Source organism: Pinus tabuliformis, chromosome 1_2, assembly GCF_031772625.1.
Source record: "Pinus tabuliformis cultivar Carrire ecotype Pingquan chromosome 1_2, CPIR1, whole genome shotgun sequence".
Classification (NCBI taxonomy): Eukaryota; Viridiplantae; Streptophyta; class Pinopsida; order Pinales; family Pinaceae; genus Pinus; species Pinus tabuliformis.
Genome location: NC_142298.1, coordinates 727,577,635 through 727,596,704, shown reverse-complemented (window position 1 = coordinate 727,596,704; position 19,070 = coordinate 727,577,635). Strand labels below are relative to the sequence as shown.

General features: G+C 37.5%; 1 pseudogene; it reads right to left on the bottom strand.

The window, feature by feature from the left end:
- LOC149207819 (cycloeucalenol cycloisomerase-like) overlaps positions 1-17,942 on the bottom strand; it is a 115,207-nt pseudogene extending 97,265 nt beyond the window's left edge.
- Between the last annotated feature and the right edge of the window lie 1,128 nt (positions 17,943-19,070).

Below are 19,070 nucleotides of genomic sequence, written 5' to 3'. Positions count from 1 at the left end.
TGTCTATTTACGTTCATGCATTAATAGTTGTTTGATGAAGAAGAACACTAATAATCTAAGTAAAAGAATATCATAATCTAAAGAAGTAAAAACACTCATAAGAAACTACTGATTGAATAGAAATCAACTGATACCTGATGCCCTAGATTTATCAACAGTGACAAGTGTTTTATGAGAACAAAGCCATCTATACCATACAAATTGATTGGGTTCTAAATATAAATATGCAATACATACCTTTTGTGAGGGTTGCACATCTTGTAGATCAAAATATTTCTCCATCTTTAGTATCCATGTTACCGGATCCTTGCCATCCTCTTCCTCATATCTATCTTTGGAATGTGGTGGTTCTTAAACCCCACATTAGAGTCTCTTAAATCATAATTCATATTCCTTATGTCCTCATCATGACTTTCATGGATTACCTTGTCACCACCGGGAAGCCTTTCTTGAAACAACTTTGTCATCCCTTCCAACTTGACATTCATTGCATCCATGTCTACTTTAAAAACATCCATGTTGCATTTTATACCATCCATGTCCCCTTTTAAGCCATCTATTTCCCGTTTTAAGCAATCCATGTCATCTTTTGTTGCTCTTTGTGAGAGCGAAATTTGTTGTGACTTGGTCCCGTAATTTTGATATATTATGTTGCAATTCTTCCTCTTCGTGCATCATAGTAGTGGTTTTTGAGGGCTTAATAGGTGTAGAATTATTTTGTTTGGGAGGCATTTTAGAACCAAATACTGATATCTATGGTTAAATATTCCCTTTGAATCACCTCAAACTAATTTTTGAAACAAAAGTTATGCAAAATTACAAAACACACAAATTTTTCTTTCTTTTTAGTAGCTTGATATTGAAAACTTTATATCTCTATAATTTTGGATCTCCAAGGTCTAATATTTCGTCATGTAATAGCCCTCTTAGTCTTCTTCACAACCCCACAAGTGATACCGACATTGAATTCTTCAAAAAAGTGTTATTCCCAATCTCTCATGATGACTTGATTATCGACTGGTTCAGTATAGCTAACTTGTATGGAGTGCCACATGTAACGGTTTTGACCTTCAACCTTGAAAATGATACAAAAAAAACTACGATGTGTCTAACTTCAATCATTTTTCACGAAATTCAAATATGATATTTAGAAAGAAAGTTATGACGCTTTTACCTAGGTCACCTGTTTGAGATAAAATTCTGAAGCCTGCAAAACCTTAAATTCCTCATATCATATCTCAGAAAATATAGCAAACCAAGATATGAAATTTGTACATAATGTTCACCTAGATTTCAGATCTATGTGGTCAAAATTTCAGCTTCTGATGCCTTGTATAAAAAAAGTTATAGTGAAAATTCCAAGATGACCTATTTGAAGAAGGCAAACCCTAGAATCCAAGGCTTTGTTGCATAATTTTATGCAAGCAGTGTGAAAAAATATAGATCAATGACTTAAAAAGTATCACATTCAAAGGGGAAAACTCCTTTACATTACATAAATAAATAACTCTTGGATGATACAAATGGCAATACCTCCTTTGTATATATAGGAGTCTAAGGGATCACAATAGAATGAGAGCCTACATAAAAATAATATTGTATGGGCACAAAAATAACAATAGTGGGCTTCTATGGGGCACAACAATAAAAATAAGAGGGATACTCTAATAATAACAATAAGGGGGCTACACTAGTATTATAGGGACCTAACATGTTGATATATGCAACCAGTTCATTGTTGTCCTCATAAATGTGATCATGAATAATATCAATGTTGGTCTAGATGCCTCTTAGCTTCTCCACTATAGAGTCCAAGGAGGCTAGATCAACTATACAACCTAGAGAATGGTCTGAAGTGTGAGCAACTTCACCTTCACATTCCATACTTGCAGAACTTCCAAAGGAAGAGTTGTGGCTATGGTTTGGATGACCAACATTGAAGTGATGTCCACACCCACAGTACGGCCTCCCTCTCTGACACGATATTTCCCTCGAACTTGACAGAATTACAAATAAGATCTTTGAGTGATCCCAAAATCTCCTCGATGGATAGAAGTAGGAACAAAGACCAGTATAACATTGAAACTTTCCTTTCCAGAAAATGGTAAATACAACATGAGGAGAGGTTCTATAACAGGCGAAGATAGACTTCCCTGAAAAAAAGGAATTTCCAAGAATAAACGTGTCACTAAATCCCATAGTCACCCAAATGATAAATCCCTCCACCCAATTGGTAAAAGAGTCTACCCACAAAGCATTGGCCCCAAAACAACAATAACCCAGAAAACACAAGGGCCTTAAAGGGGAATTGAACGCCCACTTGTTCAAGCTATAGAGAAGGGTGGCCACCAATGTCATGCCAAAAGAAGGGCAAAGATGAAAACCAAGCTTGCACAAACAAAGACTAGAATCAAGAGTAATGACTAGGGCATGATCACTTAACACCGCAAGCGGAAAACCGCAAAGCTCGATGGAATCCCCTTTGAATTCCAGTTGTGGAATAATTTCCATCATGCCTATTAACATACCCATCATAGCTTCTGGATACTCCTCCCAGTAGATGTACCAGAGTTTGGAGTTGTGCATTAATGATCACATGTGTGCCACATGGGGTAGGGGGTAAGCTCGAGGTCTTTTGGTTAAACATGTATCCACCCCCATCGGGGGACTATATATATATATATATATATATATATATATATATATATATATATATATATATATATATATATATATATATATATATATATATATATATATATAGATATATATATATATATATATATATATATATATATATATATATATATATATATATATATATATATATATATGTTATAATAATACATATGACTTTATAATTCAAATAATTTATTTTTAAAATTTAATTGTAATAACATACATGTTGATTGCACTAAAAAGCAATTTTTACAACCCAATATGAAGCATGATTGGTATTATTTCCATGTTCAATATTAAATTGATACATGGTATATTTTAGTTCATTTTAAGTATCAAAGTGAATTGCATCATAACTTAAGATTTTACTTATTTTCTTATTCTATGAAACTGGAAATCAAAATTGGACATATATTTTACTAATAAAAGTTATAGTATATATAAATATTATTAAATGGCGAAATAATTTTAACAGATCCATAAACTTCAAAAATTAATGAGAATCCATAAACAAGATTAATACAAATCCATAAACTAAAATCGTGAATACATGTATCAATAAAATATCCATATGAAAATATATGTAGATTTTCTTGTAGATTCATAGCTCATGTAATGTACTAAAACACAAGACAAAAATCTACTCTACTATTTAAACAATGGAAACCAATAGATCGCAAAAAAAATATTGACAAGAGGCAGATAATCAAAGACACATAACACAAATGTTTCTCTGCGGAAAGCCACTGCTCAAAACCCCGACTATCTATTGCATTAATCAGAAATCTGAGTGATACTATAAAGCTTGTTCTCACAAGAACAATTCTGCACAAGTATGATCAAATCTCTACCTCACAAGCCCGCACTGACCAAGACTTAGCCAATTTATGTTGCATGACAAGCCCCTTTTTCCTTGTGCAATTCCTTAGAGGAACAACCCATATTTTATTGTGAATTCCTTCTTCCATAACTATGCAACCCAAATCTAGGTGCTCTTCTGATTGCATGCATGATCTGTACAACTCAGATCATTCTACAATTGATAGTACATTGTCCCTGCAATCTAGTCTCAACTTGGTCTTTCTCTGAACTAACATGCATGAGTTTCTCTTGAGTGAATCTCCAGTTAGTTGGAGTAGCACTAAGGATGCACCAATGCACCAACTCACTACTAATCCTCTACTAGTTCCACCAACAGTTAGAGCTAGTTTCACTGACCATAACTCAGTCAAACTGAGTTATCTAATTAAAACTAAAATAAACTCATATTGGACCCCTAAAATTTAGGGAAAACATATACATGACTACTGAAAGACTTCCAAATTGAAATTCCCAAGCTAATTAATTCAATTAAACTTAATTAACTATTTACAAGTTGCTATGAGAATAGAATTCGATTTTAATTCACAGTTTAAATCAAGGAAAAATTAAACTAGTACTTCTTGTTGCCATTTCTCAACACTCCCTATCAACAAGAAAGGGATTATCAGCTACCCTAATCCTGTCTTTGTGAAACTCAAATTTACAGCTTGAGAATTCCTTTGCCAAAATTTCAGTATCTTGTTCCTCCGTGGAACATACTCCAACAACATAATCTGCCTCAATACACAATCTTGAAGACGATGATATTGGATATCAAGATGCTTGGACCGATCATGAAAAACGGGATTTTCATAGATTTTGATACAACTCTTATTATCGCAGTAAATCACAGTTGGATCCATCCGCTGACCAAACAAACCAACCAGAATCTTCCTCATCAATATGGCCTCACATGTTTCCTGACTTTCAACCATGTACTTTGCCTTTTTCGAACCGAGTGTAACCGATATCTATTTCCTGTTGTACATAGAACTTGTTGCTGACCCAATACTTAAGATCCCTCCTGATGTGCTCTTCCTGTAGGATGGACTCCCTACCCAATCTGCATTGGTGAAGCCTTGAAGCTTCACTCCCTATGTCTGTATGTACCACAATCCATACTTAGTAGTTCCCTTGAGGTATCTCAACACATGCTTTGTTGGCTTCCAATACATCTTGGTAGGCCTAACCATCACTTAACTAAGATGGTTAACTGCATAGCACATATCCAGTCGTGTGTTCACCAAATACATGAGTGAACCCATAAGATTCCTGTAAACAATAGATTCCACTACTTCCCCTAAAGTAGCATCCTCCTTCCTCTAGTTACCTACTAGAGGAGTCTCCATGGGTTTGTTGCTCTCCATGCAGAAACTTCTAAGTATCTTGTTGGCATAGTTACCCTAAGACACAAACAATTCCCCATCACCCTGCCATACTTCCATGCCCAGAAAGTAATGCATGAGCCCCATGTCCTTCATATCAAACTCTCTTGCAATATCCTCCTTACAAGCCTTGATCAACTCATCATCACCTGTCAAAATCAAATTGTCGACATATAACACAATGATCAACAATTTACCTTCCACCACTATGTGGTACAGGTTCGAATCCACTTCACTCTTATTGAAGCCCAACTTGGTGAAGTGGTTATCAATCCTAGTCTACCAAGCATAGGGTTCTTGCTTCAACCCATATAATTCCCTCTTGAGTCGACACACATGTGACTCATGGTCGAAGGTCTCAAAACCTTCAGGATGCTCTATGTACACCTCTTCCTCAATGGTTCCATTAAGGAAGGTTGTATTTACATCCATTTAATGTGTATTCCAACCCATTTGCGCTGATAGTGCCAATATAGATCTGATCGATGAGTACCTTGCAACATGAGCAAAGGTCTCATCATAGTCAATCCCCTCTACCTATGAAAATCCATGGGCCACAATCCTAACCTTATGCTTCTCCACACTACTATCTGCAACTTTCTTTACCTTTTAAAGCCATCAGGAGCTCACCACTAACTTATCTTCCTATCTAGGGAACACATCCAAAACACTATTATGAACTATGAAGTCATATTCCTCCACCATGGCATCAACCCAAACTAGCTACTACACTACCTCCTCAAAGGAAGATGGCTTTGTCTCAACACATCTGCTCATAAGATCCATGTATCTAGTGTACCTCTTAGGTAACCTCCTTAGCCTCTCTAGTGTGCTTTCTCCCATATCTAGAAGACTCTGTATGAGTGGTTGTCTCCACTCACGATCCTTTGCATGTGGTTTCTCCACATCAATATAATGCTCCTCAACTTTAGGAGCTAAAATCTCCTCAACCACATGTAGGTCAAGCTCCTTCTCAAGGAAAACTCGCATGGCCTTCTCCTCATCAAATTTGACATCCATGCGAACCATTATCATCCTGCTGGTCAGCAAGGACAGCTGATAGTTGTGAGGTGTATATATGTACCCCAAAAATATCCCCAACTCTGCTGTCGGCTCAAGCTTCTTCCGTGCATCTTTGGTCACATGGAAATATACCAATAACCCAAAAATCTTGAAGTGACCAACATCTAGTCTCTTACTAGAATAAGCCTCCTCTGGTGTCTTCATCCCAAGAATCTGATGTGGGCTATGGTTCTAGAAATAAACCGTTGTGTTGCATGTCTCAACCCACAAGTGTAGTGGCAGGCCCTGATCATGAAACATCGCTCGTGGTTCCCCTACAATGCTTCTGTTCTTCCTCTCGGCCACCTCATTCTGGTGTGAGTTATGGGGTGCCATCAACTCCCATTTAATCCCTTCTGCTTCACAAAAGTTCTTAAACTCATTCAAGACATACTCACCATCGTTATCACTCCTCAGATCTTTAACCTTATTTCCAGACTCTTTCTCAACCAATGCTTTAAATTCACAAAATTTTTTGAAAGTTTGATCCTTCTTCTGTATGAAAAATATCTAGCATTTACGAGAAAAAGCTGTTAAAAAATATAACATAATACCTATGTTTGGTCGTGGATGCTGTCGAGAATGGTCCACACACATCTGAATGGACTCCCTCTAGAATCATCTCTGCTCTAATATCTCTGTCGTGAAAGGAAGCCTTGGTGTATTTTCCCAAAGTACACCCCTTGCATGTATCAACTTGCTCAAGCATACGTTTGGGAAGACCAATAGAGATTTGTTGCATGATTTTCAAAGCCCCATGATGTAAGTGACCCAATCTCTTGTGCCACAACTCGCCAATGTCTCAGCTTTGCATCTTCTCTTCTTTCATGCTCAAAGAAGCACAATCCTCTACCTCTAGATTATAGAGATTCTTAACTCAAATCCCTATATTATTTACTTGACTGATGGTTATGTGTCAAACGAACACCTTTTCTTTCGATAAAATCACATCATAGCCTTTATCCTCAAGCATGGCGACCAATACTAAGTTCTTCTTCAACCCGGGCACATACATAACATCTCTCAAGGTGAGAGGAGCACCCTGATCTATCTGAAAAAGTAACCATGCCCAATCTAGTAGCACTAGACCTCCCGTCATCACCCATCTTCATATGCATATGGAGATCTTTCTCCTCCAGGTCACTAAACAACTCTGTTTCACCAGTCACGTGGAATGAAGCTTTGTTGTTAAGGTATCATACACTACCCATCATTGATGACACCATGCATGTAATGAGAGCAAAGTCCAATTCAAATTGGGAGGCCAAAACCACACCTGCCAATCCTCCTGAGGACTTCTTCTTGGACTTCTTGAGCAGACAATTTGTAGAAAAATGGCCCAGCTCGTGACAATGAAAGTACTTAACTTTCATCATGTATTTCTTCTTACCTCCATGGCAGGAATCATATTTGGAATGGGATGCCTTCCCTTTCCTTACCTTACCTTCTAAGGCAAAATTTTCCTCAACATCAGTCTTTGATGAAGAACCATCTCTGGTGTTCCTTCTGATATCCTCCTGCATCAAATCTGACCATGGTCATTCCCAATATGGCAGCTTCTCCCTCCCATTGACAGAATCCTGATAGTTATTCCAACCCTTGGGAAGTTTTGGGAGAGCTAGGCTCACCATATCATCCTCGAAAATGGTTATTCTAATACTTCCAATGTAGGTTTTAACCCCGTACAGAAATTACCTACATACAAATTCTAAAACACAGAAAATAAACAATGAAAGAGCGTAACACATAAAACACATATACACAGAGATTTTTCCCTGGATCCCAAAACTGGGATTACCAGCTTGATTTTTCATTATGTTCCTTTCAATGTTACAATACATATTTATACATGCTGAAGCATCCAATACCATGGACTGAAAACCATCACGTCCAAAACCATGTACGAAAATCATGCACAAAACCATAGGTAGGTCCGCCCAACCTAATATATGGTCCAAAAACAAAATTTTCTGGGGTGCTGCCTCGGACCCCATAGAATGGGGTTACATGCATCCCTCAAACCCCCTATGAACCCCCCCCCCCCTCCCGCTATGCAATTGGTCCAACGAAGGGGGGCCTTCGGCCCCCTTCTAACCCCCCGGTTAACTACGTGGGCTAGTCGTGGAAAGAATATAACACAACCCAAAATTCTCCCACTTGTTATTTTCTTTCCATAGGGGGCCACAAGAGAGCTTAGTCATTTATCCAGCCCTGCAATGCCCATTGTTTCTCTACACCAAGAGAACTTCTCAGAGCTCACAGATTTTGTCAATGCATCTGCAGTATTCTTCAAAGTGTCCACCTTTACCAGCAACACCTTTTTGTCTTCTATCATATCCCTCACAAAGTAATATTGAGCATCAATGTGCTTTGTCTTTGAATGATATGTAGGGTTCTTTGCTAAGAAAATTGCACTTTGGCTGTCATAGTCTATCCTTATAGCTCCCTATACTAACCCCATACTTGAACACAATCTTTGCAACCAAATTGCTTCCTTGCTTGCATGAGTGGTTGGCATATATTCTTCCTATATAGTTGATAATGCCACTATAGATTGTTTCTTACTCATTCAATTGGCTGCACCTCCAAATAGGTTAAACACATACCCACTTGTAGATCTTCTCTGATCCAAATCTCCAGCCCCGTCTGCATCAACAAAGCCATGAATATCCAACACTCTATCCAATCCTGGTGTTCCTTGGTAGCACAAACCATAATCACTAGTGCCACGCAAATACCTGAAAACCCGCTTCACTGTTGTCCAGTGCTCCTTCACTGGTTTTGACATAAACCTTCTCAATACTCCCACTACCTGTGCAATGTCTGGTCTAGTACAGACGATTGCATACATCAGGCTACCGATTGCACTTGCATATGGAACATGGGACATGTCCTCTTCCTCTTCTTGTGTCTTGGGACACTGTTCAGCAAATAACCTCACACCTACAGGAATATGAACCTTCACTGATTTACTATCTTGCATATTAAACCTCTGCAGTATTGTCTCGACATTCTTCCTCTGGTTTAACCAGAGCTTCCTCTTTTCCCAGTCTCTTTTAATTTCCATGCCCAAAATATAGTTTGCAACACCAAGATCTTTCATGTCGAATTTGGAGGACAATTTGGTCTTCAAATCCTGGATAATTTCTCTGTCGTTTACAACCATAAACATATCATCCACATGCAAGACCAGATAAATAACACGATCACCAATTAATTTAAAATACACACAGTGATTTGCTTTTCTTCTAGTGAATCCAAGTCCCCGTATAAATGTATCAAATTTCTGATACCACATACTTGCTGACTGTTTTAACCCATAAAGAAACTTCTTTAACTTGCATACCAGTTCTTTCTTACCCTTCACCGAAAAACCTTCAGGTTGATTCATGTAGATCTCCTCTTCCAGATCCCCATGAAGAAATGTTGTCTTCACATCCATCTATTCTACCTCAAAATCAAAAGCAGCAACAACAAATAAAAGTAATCTAATAGAAGTTACCTTTGCAACAGGAAAATATCACCAAAATCAATTCCCGACACCTGGGAATAACCTTTTTCTACCAACTGAGCTTTGTATTTCTCCACCTTTCCTTCTGCATTTGTCTTCTTCCTGAAAACCCATTTGCTGCTAATGGGTTTCATTCCAGCCGAAAACTCCACCAGATCCCAAGCCTCATTTTTGTGCAAAGATGCCATTTCATCAACCATGGCCTCTTTCCAGAGTTTTCCATCCTCTGAATCTACTTCTTCCTTTACAGTTCTAGAATCATCATCAATAATAAATAAGGAAAATTTTGAATAGAAAGCAGCTGGACTATACCTTTCTGGTTGCCTTCTTTCTCGAACTGATCTTCTCACACCCGGAGTTTGTGGCTCTTCATCTTCTGATTCCTCCTCTGCTGTAGAGTCTGATTCTTCCTCCTTTATCTCAAACTCTATCTTCTCAGGTTCCTTTGGTTTGACTTCATGTTTAATAAAATCTTTCACCTCTCTGAACACCACATCTCAGTTGTACACAACCTTCCTTGTTACTGGGTTCCAAAGCGTATAACCCTTTAAACCATCCTTATACCCAATAAAGATGGACTTTTCAGATTTACTATCCAAATTGGTTCTTTTCTCCTTTGGAACATGTACATATGCATCACATCCAAATACCCTCAGATGTGAAAGAGAAGGTTTCTTACCAGTCCATACCTCTTGTGGAGTCTTATCTTCCAATGTTGATGAAGGTGATCTATTGACCAGGTAATATGTTGTCTCCACCAACTCTACCTAGAATTCTTGTCCTAACCCGGCACCCCCGAGCATGATTCTTGCCCTTTCCATAAACATCTTGTTCATTCTTTCTGCAGCTCCATTTTGCTTAGGTGTGTATGGAGTAGTCTTCTGTCGTGCTATACCACACTTCTTACAGAATTCTTCAAATTCCTTGTTGCAAAACTCTCCACCATTATTTGTCCTCGGCACCTTTATCTTCTTCTTAATGGCAGAAGTGTCCTCAGACACGTAATTTTATTAATAAAAAAAAAATAACAAAAAAAACAAGAAAAACAAAACAAAAACAAACCAAAACATAACAATTACATATTGAATTTGCAAGATTTTACACCCGAACAACAAAACACTCTTGCAATGAGCTATTTATAAGCTCAATGTCCTAACTACCTCTAATTATGGATCACTTATTAAATAACAAGTGTCCACTTACAGTAAATGTTATTCAAAACAACTAGCTAACAAATCTCCTAAAATAGAGCCTAAGATACGACACATTTGGAGAGTCATATCTTGTTACAACAATATACTAATTCTAAATGTCTCCATTAAATAATTAAATATTCTAGAATAATAATTATTAATTTAATATCTTAAATTAATAATTATTTTATTCCAACTTTATAACCTATGATAATATTTTATTTTTGGATCATCTAACAGTCCCCCTTATGATCCAAAGATACATTACAATAGATACCAAGTTCATCCCTGAACTTAGTAAATTTTATTCTTCCAAGCGGTTTCGTGAAAATGTCGGAGATCTGATCTTCAGAAGGACAATAAACTGGCTTGAGGACATCTTTGGCAATGAGAGATCTGATATGATGATACTTGGCGTCTACATGCTTTGTCTTTGAATGAAAAACTGGGTTCTTGGCAAGTTTGATGGCTGACTCGCTGTCAATGAATAATGATGTAGCTTGTGCTTGAGAAATGCCCAAGTCCTGCAAAATTCTGCGCAACCAAACAATTTCACATGCTGCTTCCCATGCAAAAATGTACTCTGCTTCTGCTGAAGAAGTGGCCACTGTAGCTTGTTTCTTACAACTCAAGATACTGCCCCTGACCCCATGTTCATTAAATCACCTGATGTTGATGCTCAATCATCAATACTTCCAGCAAAGTCAGCATCTAAATATCCACCAAGTACAAAGTTTTTAGTCTTTGTGTAAAGAAGACCAAAATCTTTTGTTCCTTGGATATATTGAAGAACTCTTTTGGCTGCATTCCAGTGGCTGTCTCGTGGTTCCTGCATAAAACGTGAAATAATACTGACTGCATAAGATAGATCAGGGCGAGTATTTGTCAAATAAATCAAGCTGCCAATCAATTGTCTGTAAGTAGTACTATCCACCTTCCCCCCCTTCAAATTTTGAAAATTTCAAGTTTTTCTCCATGGGGGTAAGAACGGGCTTGCAATCCTGCATTCCAAATCATTGAAGAATCTCTGCTACATACTTACTCTGAGAAATGAAAATATGATGTGGATGTTGGAAGACTTCAACTCCAAGATAGTATGAAGTAATCCGAAATCTGTCATCTTAAAACCTGCATGTAACTCGTTTTTCACCTGTGCAATATGATCATCATTGTTTCCAGTAATGATCAAATCATCTACATACATAACAAGAACTACCATATATTTCCCCTGTTGTCACACATACAAAGTATCATCAAATTCACTTTGTTGAAAACCAACTTTCCTAAGATATTCATCCATTTTTGCATACCAAGCTCGGGGAGCTTGTTTTAACCCATATAAAGCCTTGATCAATTTGCAGACTTTATGTTCTTGCCATTCAATTTCAAAACCTGGTGGTTGTGTCATATACATTTCTTCCTGTAAATCCCCGTTAAGAAAATCACTTTTCACATCCATTTGATGAACTTTCCATCCCTTCTGAGCGGCCAATGCAAGTGTTAATCAGATGGTGTTCCATTTAGTTGTAGGAGCAAAAGTTTCCTCATAATCAATGCCTTCCTTCTGCGCAAAACCATTTGCGACAAGTCGTGCTTTATACTTTTCAAGTTCTCACTTTTGACTATAATTAATTCTGTAAACCCATTTGCATCCTATGGGTTTAACATTTTGTGGAAAACCAACAAGTTTTCAAGTGTTGTTATCAATTACTACTTGATATTCTTCAACCATAGCCTGTTGCCATTCTTTATGTTTTACTGCTTCTTTGTACGTGGAAGGTTTAGTAAAATAATTTGCTATCAAGGCAACATTTCCTTCACTTCTTTGTGACTTTCTGGTGCTTTTTTTATTCTGCTAATTAGGTTTTACATCTTTCAAAATTTGAACTGCCCATTTTGGTAGTTGATGCTCATTTGTTTGAGATTCTGAAAAGTCTACATCATTGTAAAGAGGATTAATATAAACTAATGTCCGTCGATTAGTTAGAGATTCTGGAGGTGGAGAATCACTGTCAAAAGAACTTATGCTGCTTGGAGATGCAGATGAAATGCTAGAAGATCCAGATGGTGTTGTTGAAGTAGATGGACTCGATGAATCATCTTCAGATGAAGGAAAATCAAGTTCATACCAATTTGGTGAATTTGGTTGACTTTGTGTATTTCCTTTTCTTTGACTGCCTTTAGTTTCTAACTTTTGAAGAATTATTTCGATTTATTCAGCACTCTTACTCTATGTTTCATCAAATTACATCCCTAGTCACAAGAAATTTTCCATTGGTCAAAATATGGTGCCCTTTCTTCTCATCAGAATAGCCAATCATTGTGCATTTTAAACTTCTTGAGTCAATATTAGTTCATTTTTCTTTCGGAACTAAGGCATAACATATTGATCTAAAAACTCTAAGATGTTTAACTCGTGGTTTGAAACCATACCAAGCTTAATAAGGTGTGATGTCGTCTAAAGAAGCATTTGAAGATCTATTTCTTAAGTAGATAGCTGTGTGAATTGCTTCTACCCAATATGTTGGACTTAACATTTTGAAAGTTAACATGGATCTCGCCATTCCTAACAAGGTGCGTTTCATTCTTTCTACTACTCCATTTTGCTGTGGAGTGTAAACATCGGTAAGATGTCATTTTATGTCATTATCACTGCAATATGTTTTGAATTCATTTGAAGTGAATTCTCCGGCATTATCTGTCTTGAGAGTACCTATCTTTTCTTTGACTTCATTTTCAATAAGTTGGCGAAAAATTTTAAACTTTTCAAATGCTTCTGACTTTTGCTTTAAGAAATAAACCCATGTCATTCTACTGAAAACGTCAATGAATAGTAGGAAATATTTGCAACCACCGAATGAAGTCTATAGTGGTCCACAAACATCACTGTGAATTATTTTTAGCTGCCTGTTTGTATGCCATGAACTTGTTGGAAATCTTTCTCGACTTTGTTTTCCATAAATGCAAGCTTCACATTTTGCATTTTCCTTTTTGAAAGTGAGATGTCCTTTAACCATCACTTGTTTCTATAATTGAGAAAGACTATCAAAATTTAAATGTCCATATCTTACATGCCATAATTTGATAGGTGAAATTCTTATAGTGACTACCCCTGCAAAATCAGAATGCCTTGGAATAACTGTCCCTTTCATACTTTTTAGTTTTCCATCTTCATAACCTGTCATCACTGTTTGCAAGCTCTGTTTGACTGAATTAATATTAACTAAGCCATCTTCCATAATTATCTGATGTCCTTCTTGTTGAATCGTGACTAAAGGCAACAAATTTTTCTTAAAGGTTGGTACATACCATACTTTTGAAATCATTTTTTCTCCAATGCTAGGGAGAAAAACTTTAACTGCTCCTTTTCCATAAGGAGTATGTTTTGTATCATCTACAAGAAAAATGGAATTAAGTTGGCAATCTTGAAAATTCCAAAAAAAATCACGTTGACAAGACATGTGTTGAGTTGCCCCTGAATCCAATATCCAAGTATATTCATAATCACTTCTAAGATGGGATGAAAGTTGTAATGCCGGCGAGGAAGTAAAAACATATTTTGAGTTATCATCATCTTGATCATTTGCAAATTGTGTTGAGTGCTGATGAAACTTGGGAATTTCATTAAGTGAAGTTCGCCAATATTCAGCATAATGTCCAACTTTGTTACATCTTCGATAAAAAATTTGACTTAAGTCTCTTCCTCTTCCTGAAGATTGTCCTCTGCCTCTGCTTTGACTTCTATTTTTACGTTGTCCTCTACTTTGATTATTATTTCCTTGTCCTTCAAAATTGCCTCTTCCTTGATTGTTTCCTCTACCTTGAAAATTACTCCTGCCTGAACTGTTGCCTCTATTAAAGTTTGTTGGAATTATGATGCATGTGTTGTACTTGATGGCAACCCACTCGTAGAAGAACAACTCACTTATATATAACTAGATGAATCTATAGAAGAGATATAAGATGTGACAGAATACATGGGATGCAGGATAGCTCAAAGGAATCAGATGATAGTTCTCAGTATGAAAAGTTAGCTTTGCCATCAAGTCCAAAGGGGGAGATTGTTGGAATTATGATACAAGTATTGTCCTTGATGGCAACTCACATAGATGACAGATCATAGTGCAGCAGGTCAGTAGCAAAGAGTTGATGATCAGACTACAAAGAATGAAGAAAGAAGGTTATACACACAGCTTCACTATATACAAAGGCGCGTATACACACGGGATTGCTGATCAAAAGTCGCGTATGTGTATGCATGCACTTTCATGCACGAAAAAGCATGTACATGTGGGAAAGCTTATTTTTAGGTCCGTGGTACTTAGACCTATGGTTTTGGTCCTTGGTATTGCGTCCGAAGTGTTGAACCCAGGTATTGGGTCTCTAGTATTGGTTCTCAATGGTTTTGGACCATGGTATTGAGTAAGGCCTAAGACTATAAAAGGAGAAGAAGATCATTAGGCAAATGCATGGAGAAAGTCTTGAATATCTGATGATGTATGAGATCTAGTATGTAGGTTATGGGTTCATGATGCTTTGCTTGATCTAAGGAGGAATATCAGCGGTCGATGGAGAACAAGATCTAAGGATAAGATCGGGATCTAATGGCTTGGAATGAATCATTTGCATATGGTTTGATCATGTTTATTCTAGATTTGTATACTGGCGCATGTAATGTTATAATCTGGGTATAACTTAAGTTTGAAATAGCTGCAACTCATGAATGAACATTTACAGATGTATATGTTGGTTGAATGTGATAAAAGCGCTTACATACACAGGTTAGATACATCTAACTAGCGTATACCATATGAGCTGTGACGTTTGAAGTTACAGGTGTTTCTGGTTGTTGATGAGTTCTGATGACTGTTTACTGGTGTCAGTATTCTGCATATTTAGATTCATTGATTATGTTTAGCTTCAATGTTGATGGATGAGATCTATAATGGATCGGGATTAGAATGAATTATCTTTATGAGATCTGATGAATTAGATCTGGTTGCTAACATACATATTATCCTTGTATATGTAATGATCTGAGTATGTTTGAAGTCAGGAATTGCAGCAAAGTTATAAGTAAGTAATTAATGACATATACGCTGGTTCAATTTGGTGAAGTTGCGTATACACGCTGGTTAGGCACTTCCAAGTAGCCTATGCACTTTGATGCATGATTTTTGATGATACAGTTGGTTCTTGTAACATCCCTCGTGAAAAGTTAATGTTGGTAAATAGTAAAAGTAACTATGAACAAAGACTTTATTTGAAAAGTACATAACTCTGTTGCTAGTATTATGATAATTAAAAATTGTGTTAGTACTATTTGATTTGAGCATATGATTAATCATGATTAATAACTGTGGAGGCAGTTAAAAATAAAACCCTAACTACCTTCAGGAGGTAGTTGAGTCCCCAGAGGAAAAGGGGAAAGATTGCCAAGTCTGGTAAGGATCAGATGGCAGAAAAAAAAACATGATGCTATGTCTGGTTATGATCAGATGGCATAGGAAAAAGGAAAGGAATTTTCCTGTATGCGCTATGTCTGGTTAGGACCAGATAGCGAGATCTGGCAAAAGCCAGAGAAACTGCAGTCAAGAGGGTCTGCAAGTGCTTGGGGGTGGAAGATCGTGAAGAATCTTCCTACGGACGGGTGGATTGACAAGCATTACAAGTAGGTTTGCAGATAAGCAGGTATGGCTTACTATGTATATATAAATCTGCTGAGATGTCTCTTGTATTGTTCTGTGCTAAGAAAATAGAAATAGCGGGAAAACATCTGACTATTCTTCTTTAACAGAAACAAGAAAAGAACATTAACTTCTGTATTACAGACAGAGACCGAAACAAACTTGCATTCTGTAGGAAAGAACATTAAAATTCCTTGCATTCCTCATTTGAAATAAAAGTAGAAAACGGAATAAACAGGTCATTGTTACTTCGGTGATAGCAAGAATTTACGAACAGAAGTGATACTGTAAAACCCTCTATTTATATTTAAGTGTCGAAGTAAAGAACTAGAAATCTTTATGTACAGGAAGAAACGAAAGGAAATGAACAAGCGTTCTTTGCAAAAAGACTGTATTATGCACATAAAATCACGACATATATCCATAAGGCGAGTCTGGTATGTCTCGCAGACCAAACGAATCCGTAGACAAGCTGTATCATTAGTCATAGAAAAGTAATGGTATATATATTAAACCCCGGTCAAGAGGACCGCGAGAATCACAGAGATTGAGAACAAAACAGGACCACACTGTAACATTACCCGATAAACATATAGCTGTGTCGCGTGAGCAGATTAAATATATATACACATTCACGGTTAACGACACAAACAAATGAGTATGAATGCCGAGGAAGTGGCATGATAACCGTGGTTACATGCATCCTCAGCCAAGCTTACTAGGAAACCCCCGCTCTGGATATGCTACTCTAGCTGGGCTGAAGCTTGTGCTAGCCAGCAGGGGGCACCAAAGTCGGAAATATAACTATATGGATTCATCATTAAAACGGAAAGACAATAACAGTAGTTTTACTCTGCCAAATAGATATTACAAATCAAACATTGAAACTGTAAATAAAACCCGTTCAGAGAAGACGGTTAATCGAAGAAAAACATTATGAACAGAATTGAACTTACGGAGTTACCCGTATCTTATACATATGATATCTCAACAAGTTTTAATCCAGAATCAAACCCTCACAGCTCAGTACCATAGTTCAGTCAATAACCACTGTCTGCGTTCAAAAGAGAACAAGCTTCATGGCTAAAACGCTAGATATACATGCTAAGTGAGTCACGGTTAAACAATCAAAGCTCAGCACGCAGTGCTTCCCGACAGAGGTGTTCCGCCTAAGCAGGGCAAGAAACCTGACTGTCATCCGGAAGAACCCTGAACTTGTGCAGGGACCGAACTCGAAGAGATAATGACCGACATCCCTGCCCAAGGGAGTAAAGGTTCAGCCATTGCTTCGGATGAGTCGAATATAGGAAGTCGCGGCAGTATTTAAACTTACCTGGTAATGGGCTGCCGGCAGAGTGAAGAAATTCCTTGTCTTCAATGGATCAGCGATGAGCCATCTACCTGAAAACATCAACCAATTAGTAAATTGAGAATCTGTGTAAATCATTGAAGGACTGTAATAAAATAAAAAGGGGAAACTAATACCGGCGTTAACCAGAATGGAATCGCCTAAGCGATGTAACCAGTAACTGTAAGCGTGAGGAAAAGACCAACTGAACACCATAGCCGCATACCTGAACCGAAGCGTGGTATTGACGGCAGCTGAAAGAATGGCGAAACAAACAAAATGTTACAGTGCGGTAGCGATGCAAACTCATACAAAAATGAAAACTAGAACCCGACAGAAGGAGAGACCTGTTATTAAATATCTTTTTCCCTTTTACCGTTTCGTGGCGCATTCCTAACCATCGATCCGCAATGTGCCCTTATCGCCGTTCGATAGCCGGTGGGTCTCGGGAACCTTCAGGCGCGAAAACAGCAATGCCCGAGGTGTCAGGCCGTAGACGCTTGGAGCACCGGGCGCACATGGCCGCATGCCATCGAACCGTCTATCCATCCAGATGGACAACGCTGGTATTGACAACTGGTTTCCGATGCCGAGGCCGGACAAGTATCATAAACGCAGAGATTTCGGGATATGGAAATCAGAGTATTATAGCTGTTGCCATTAATACGCTATCGCAAACTGTGCATTGTATATGTTCCGTGTTCAATTTTAGAATATGTCTATGAGTAACTGGTCCACGAATAAATATAGCAGCGAATCCTTTAAGGTGATATATGTATAATGAAAGTGAATATAATGCATTATAACCATTATGCAAATGAAATATATGTTATCAATAAGTGTGTACGAGTATATTATATGTTATCAATAAGTGTGTACAAGTATATGTGTAACCATATATGCGTAGAGGTAAAACTTAAAATCACGCTGCAGTAATGTATTTACAAGAATATTAATGTGGAGAATATGTAGAGTCATCGTAAGGTAATTAATACCGTAAACCATCAATTTTTTTTTTTTACTTTAGTATGGGAGTGTGACAGTTCTGAATATTGTTGCAGAGTTTAGTGGTCTGCTCTATGCTCTGGTGACTGCATTTTGGTTGACAGGGTTTCAGTGATTCAGTATTGTGTGATTCAGAGGTTGATGACGCTAGTGTTGATTGATTGTGTGCTTCAATGATATTGATGGGTCCAGTATGAAAATTGGATGAAACGTGGCCTTAAAATTATGGTGTTGTGCTTCAGGAGTATCCATTCTGAAAACTTATGAAACGTGGTACTTGGAGGAAGAAATAGAAGGTTGTAGCCTTCCGTAGGTTGGTACCTACGTACTAGTACATTA